The sequence below is a fragment of the Botryllus schlosseri genome, chromosome 16 (assembly GCF_051294905.1).
Source record: "Botryllus schlosseri isolate E-star chromosome 16, Bs_hap1, whole genome shotgun sequence".
Classification (NCBI taxonomy): Eukaryota; Metazoa; Chordata; class Ascidiacea; order Stolidobranchia; family Styelidae; genus Botryllus; species Botryllus schlosseri.
This window is the reverse complement of record NC_137251.1, coordinates 6275287-6282279: the sequence shown is the minus strand read 5'-3', so window position 1 is coordinate 6282279 and position 6993 is coordinate 6275287.

The window sequence follows — 6993 nt, the reverse complement described above, 5'->3', positions numbered from 1 at the left end:
AGCTCAACAATTTCATGGGGTTGACAGAAAAATTTGAAAAATTTTTTTTTTCAATTTTTCTGTATAAATTTAAAATTTTAATTGGATCCGCGGAGCCCTATACTTGTTAGAATTGAACCAAATTTGGTGTGCAGCGTTTTTTAAGGTGGTAACCTGACAATTCAATCACTGAATGGCTGGAATCCGGAAAAAAAAGTTATTTTTGAACAGCCCTACTACGCAGGCCCTAGCTGACATGACATCCAGACACTTCAAGTCACTTGATAACAAAAAACCATCATGCTGTGTTTTTTTAGACATTAGCAAAGCATTTGATTCTGTTAACCACCAGATACTGATTAGAAAACTTGTTCAGTTTGGCATACGTGGTATTGCCTCGAAACTTATATCTGACTACTTGAAAAACCGACGACAATGTGTGTATGTCAATAGTACTATCTCCGCTCCACAAACTATAACTTGTGGCGTCCCTCAGGGGTCTGTATTGGGGCCTTTATTATTTCTTATATATATCAATGATGTTAGCAAGGTCTCCTCTCTGAAAACCGTACTATTCGCTGATGATGCCTGTTTCTCGGCATCCTCAACATCCTTGCAGACCTTGCAAGAATTGACATCTAATGAAATGACAAAGATCTGTAATTGGATGAGAAGTAATCAACTTTCCATCAACCCCAGTAAAACCCAACTTCTCTTATTTAACAATTCCAATTCACAAAAAAACAATCTATTTTCTGTAAGAATCAATCAAACTATCATTGACCCAGCTGATCACGTTCGCTATCTTGGAATTCTTGTCGATTCGAAATTGTCATGGAAACCTCAGATCGACTCAGTCACCTCGAAATTGTCAAGGGCAACGGGCATGCTACAACGATTGAAATATCTAATGCCACAAAAAGTACTGTGCGCAGTGTATTTTGCTATTTTTCAATCTCAGCTTCAATATGCAATAAATATATGGGGACATACAAATGTAACAAACCTTACAAAAATCAAAACTCTCCAGAACCAGGCTCTTCGTATATGTGTGTGATTTAATATATATATATGTTTCACGTAATTATTTATATATGCATCAAACACTCCAAACGGGTGGCGACTGACTCTGAAGGCCTAACGGCCCCTCGTCGTCTCCCAGTCTATTCCGCAATATTTGTTTCGTATACTTCTTTATTTATTGATGTGACGAATAAAAGACTATCTATCTATCTATATAAAGTTAAATATACCTGCAAAATTGCATTGTATCGCACAGGCACACACCCACCTAGAACTACTAATAAAATACGTGAGTAGCTGTATAGTTACATGCTAATACAGTCTGTTATTAATGTTATTATCAGCCAGAATAGAGATTCGAATACGAAGCCTCGATAAGTTCAAAAAAATTGATATGGTACAATGCATTAACTATATTCATTCTATTTGATTTTAAATCATACAAGCTGGTTGGTAATGGTGAGCACTGCGCAATGTACGCACTGAGCCGTCTAAGAAACAACAGAAATACGTTGCTATTAAATTAATCTACTTACTACTACGGTAACGTAAGCTGTGATCATTTCGTTTGCGGCCAATATATTTGAGATGTAACAATGGAGGAACGTTGAAACGTACAATATGTGAATTACTGGTTGCTCTCACAAGTGTCACCGGCGTATCGCTAATAATCCGAATACACACATGATACATGGATTTGGTCGACACAGTTTACTTATTGATGACTTTGAAATTGACTCATAAATTTTGCTCCGAGTCACGAGTCAATCCGCAATTCTGAAGCGCCGAATCAAGTCAAGTCAATTTTGCAAAGTGACTCGAGTCAAGTCAAGTCATACGAAAAAGTTGACTCGAGTCATCCCAACATTGTGATACGAATATTCAAGTCTGACTGAAACAAGAACAATATTTCGTATGACCTTATCGACAGAAGATTCCCGTTCAAACGAATCGAATAAAATCAAAATTTGTGCTGCTGAGAAGCTGATGTAATTCAACGCCCTACAGTGCGCAGTTCAAGCATTTCCCGATCAACGTTTGCAAGGGGATGGATTTTTTCAACAATATTGGTGCTTCTACTTGCATATTCTGCGTATTATCCTATGTCACCATGCGTGATCAGATTTGCCTGATGTAAGTGATGACTTCGAAAATTCACGGCATGTAATTGTACAGTAAATATTGTGCAATGTTTAAGCCACGCGGAGAATACTATTCGCTATAGTTTCTCGATGATTAACTTTGAGCTAGCCCATTGTTATTTGTAACTTTGTTAAACCATGTTATTTCGCCATTCCCAGAAAAGATTGCGCTATAGAAATGATATCAGTATCGCTCACGCGTACGAGACCATATACTAAAAGAAAAATCTATTTCCTGAGGCGCACGTCATTGCAAATTATCATTTCTTCATAGAGCGCAATATTTACCTTTACGGGCCGCACTTGTACCTCGGTTTCAGACTTCAGCGATAACACTATTTGCCCCTGACAATGTTCCCTCTAATTTTCCACGAGTCTGCGCGCTTGCGCGGTCCCTTAGAGAACAGTGCGCAACGACTCAAAAAAGTCATCACTTCAGATTTTCTGTGCGCAGCTTAGATTTTCTGTGCGCAGAGACCGTCTCAGCACTGCGCATTTGCGCACGTGCGCAGCTTAGAGGGAACATTGGTCCCTGGTGTTTTCATTTTTTGGAATAAGATAGGTGATCCCTTGTGTGAACCAGGCTGGGATCTCGTGCGAGTTGGTTGAGGATAAAAGCTCATTGTAGGTCGCCGCTAGGTAATTATGTGTTGCAGTTAGTTATTATTATATTCTTTATTCACAGTAGAACTGGTAAATACACACATCATCCGGGGAGCAACCTGCCCCCAAAGGAAAATGGCGAGATTGGAGTGAATTTTTGAAATTTCAGTAATACATTCAAATTGTTATTCCTATGCATTACATGGAGAAGTCAATTACAGAATTGCAGTAGATGAAGAATTGGCAAGGGTTACAGAGCAGAGGTAGAGATGATTGAAAATGAAGAATCGAAACTACAGAAATGATGCTGTGATTCACTAGTATAATTTTAGTCCAGGGGTGCACTCAAGGCCTTATGAAGAGTATGCACAGTGCCCAATAACGTGATCTTTAGGGTCATGTCGAATCGAACGTTACCCGGAATCTGTTGGATATGTCTCATGAGTTTTTTGCTTACAACCCCTATAGCGCCAATGACGATCGGTACAATGTTTATTTTGCATCGCCACATTTTCTCACATTCCATTTTGAGGTCTGCGTATTTGGACTGCTTTTCTGGTTCTTTTTGTTGTATATTGTGATCAGCTGGGACAGCCAGTTCAATGAATAAGCATTCTCTTTTCTTTTTTAGTTTGATGATCATATCCGGGCGGTTGCTTCTTCTTATTATTATTATTGACAGTTTTACATTGGTGCTTCCCGCCTTTTCCAGGCTATGTACACCGCGACACTAATTTTTGTAATGTTCATATATCTTTATCTTTGGTAATCTTGGGGACGACCTCTTCAATCTTTCTCTCTGTCAATCATTATGCTCTCTCGAACCCATGCGACCCCCTCGTGGTCTTTGCTGCCGACTTGTAGCACGGCTCACTTTCGGTCTGGGCTTTTCATTAAACTGCAACCGCAGTGAGGTCGGCCACAGCGAACATTAGATAAATGTTTGGGTTCACAGGAACCAGAACATTTGAGGAATTCGCACCATTCCCAGAAGAACTATAACTTAACGTTGATATCGATATATATATTCCGTATATATGACCAAAAACCTCGCATTCGATTTCGCATTCCGAAGGTTAATAACGCCTCTGCGTTTGCCTGGAGGATATAGTGTAAAATAAACATTCAGGCCGGTCTTACGAGATGCTTACTTACAGTTTTGTGGATGATTTTATATGAATGAATGAATGATTGAATAATCAATGAAGGAGATACGAATTAGTGTAGTTGACATTGCATCTACATTTGCTTAAGAACGCAGAATGGATATAGAATGCAGATGATTGATGTTATTGATAAGGAGTTCAGTTTCTGAACAGTGAACAACTGAACAGCCTACTTCAGGATGGGAAATTCAACAATACTCTTGCTGCTATAGATAAACGCTTTTCTGTGATAGAAATCACCAAGAAATGAAGGCAGTACATTGCTGAAAACGGATAGAAGTGGTGTTGTAAAATTGTATCTAACAATGGTCGCGTGACAACTTTCAAATGTAGCCTACAGAAATATATCACAGGCATACTTCATGTGTGAAAAAATTATTTAGAGACTTCAGAAGTACGGCAGACTTGCGACGATTATTGCTCAAGTGTAATCGTTTGCGATAACGATTACGTCGGAAACACGCTGTTAGGGTTAGCAAGATATCGCAGAAGTCGATTACAATCGCGATAACATGCCGAAGTATAATCACGATTTTTCGCGATTAACTTTGTTTTATTTTTCTACTTGAATTTGAGCTTTTTTATACGTTTTCGAAAATAATATAACGATTGAGATGGGAAAATCATTAGAGAATAAATTTTTGAAAATTGTGATGTCATTCGATCGCTTTCACGTCATAATTTCGTTACGCAAATTCATCCCTGACGATTGGTCGCCCACCGATTTTCAATGAGTACTAACCCTCGTACACCTCGCTATGATCAATGCGAACAGCAGGTTCAAATTCTGAGTAACAAATGGTGAAACCACGATTGGTTCCGGATACAAGTATATGACCATAGGGGTACAAGATTACATGAACACGAAATTCCGCCATACGAACAATTCTTTTCGTACCGTAAGACACATCTAAGTACAATCCACATATTACGGATGTTACGAGCCGACGTTGGCGGTTCGGTTATCGGCCTGTATACGATTAACATCAGCAACCACCGCCGAGTTCTAATGGCCTGGTATTTTAATCGTCACACGTTTTGTTGACATGAATAGCATTTTCAAATTTTTAATCGGTGGAGTATTTTTCCGCTTTACGGGCTACTCATTTCGTAGAAGCGACATTCACAATGCGTTTACCTGGAAAGCATAACCATACACTAGGGTTGCCATACGTCCGGAATTTCCCGGACATGTCCGGGATTTCACTGAAAAATCTGCGTCCGGGAGGAATTTTTAAAATATGCCTAAATGTCCGGAATTTTGAAGGCTTGAAGCATGCTCAAAAGTTTTTCGTCAATCAATTTAAAAAATATTATTTTAAAGTAGATTTATGCAATTCAAAATTGTTCTTCGCGCCGCGCGCGAGTTAATGTAACGTATAATGATATTAGTATGCGCACCAGGCACCACCCTCGCCAAAAAATACGGTCAAAATAAATATAAATACCCATCATTTACTAAAATAAGTCTGATTGTAATCGCAATTATAAGCTATAACGATATATTCCTAGAGTTGGTTAAGGCCGATTGGATGCTTCAGTCACAGACAGTGGTTCCAAATCTTGGGGTCGTTTGCCTTTATCTGGGGATCGCGATGATGCTGGACGTAATCTGCTTCCTTAGGCCGTGTGTAAGTTTGGGCAAGCTGAATTTTTTTAGTAATCAGCTTATCAAGTTTTGAGCTTTTTGCCACGGAACATTTTTAAGTCAGAAATGAGGTTGCGATCACAAAAGGTTGGACATCACCGGATGTTCAAACTGCTGGTGCATTTTATAGTAGCCTAATATATGGAAGAATCAATATTATTGACAGAATTCATACAAAAAATTGAACAGCCAATAAATGCATATAATAAGTGCCCAACAAGTTACATCGACTACCCTATGGTGGGCCAAAGATCTGCGCCTTTTTGGGCGGAAGGGGGCAGAAAAAATATTGTTTCGGACCTGATTAAAACACAAACAGATAGCCGCACCGACCTAACAGTATAGCAGGGCTGTCAAACACAATCCTGACAGGCCAGACACGGCCCGCCAGATGATTTCATCCGGCCCGTGGAGGAATGTATTACAGACCCTAGCAAGTAGCAATCACCAGAGCTCACATTACAGACGGCCCAATTCATGACCTATGTTCCACTCCATTCCTGTATAGTGTATACAGTCGATTAGCAATGCTTTGCTAGTTTGACGTCATATTGACGGTCAATGTTTTACACCTAATTTTAAAATCCGCTAGTGGGCGCTAAAGAATGTCCGGAATTTGCTTCATAAAAATATGGTAAGCCTACCATACACCAAATCGACGATTTGTACGAACAGTGTCGACAGCCGACATCCATGATTCTAAAATAGTTTTGAAGCTAAGCGGGGATTATTTGTCATGCTCCTTCGACCAGCTAGCAGTACATGCTGATGACCAGAAATACGGCAGAGCGGTGATTTTCTCAGCCGTACTGTAGTGCAGTGGTTCTCAACTCAACCCGCGTCCGCGGAAGGTGTTATAGGTGAGCTCGTGCGAGCTTATCAATTCATTTATGGAATTTGGAATTTCTTCTGATTATCATGAAATCCAGTGTTTTTCAAGCCCTAGTTTGAGTATCAAAATTAATCTTCTGATACATCATATCATCTGTATTATTATAATTTTGATTTAATATAATTTTAGTTTGACTAATATTCTAATTCCAGCAGACGTATAGCCTTCTTCGATTCTCATAACACCAAACACTATAGCAACACCCCAGTTTACTGGTCGCGAGTTGAGGTTCAGCCGATCGCCGAGTCTGTTTAATCACCATACGATACGTACCAATTATTTATATCTACTTGCTATAACAGTCGAACCAACGACGATTTTGAAGGTTCCAGCCACTCCATATGGAAAACGTCGACTGTATTGAGTGCAAATTGTGCAAAAATTTGGCACAATTATGGCATAGCCTAATTATACAACGTTTTGGAAAACACAATTTTGTTTTTATAAAAAAGTCATTTGCTTAAAACATGTTCTGAAAAAAAGTTTTTTAAAACACCGTTTGTTTGAAATGCAACCCCAGCTACAACCCTGCGTTTTTGC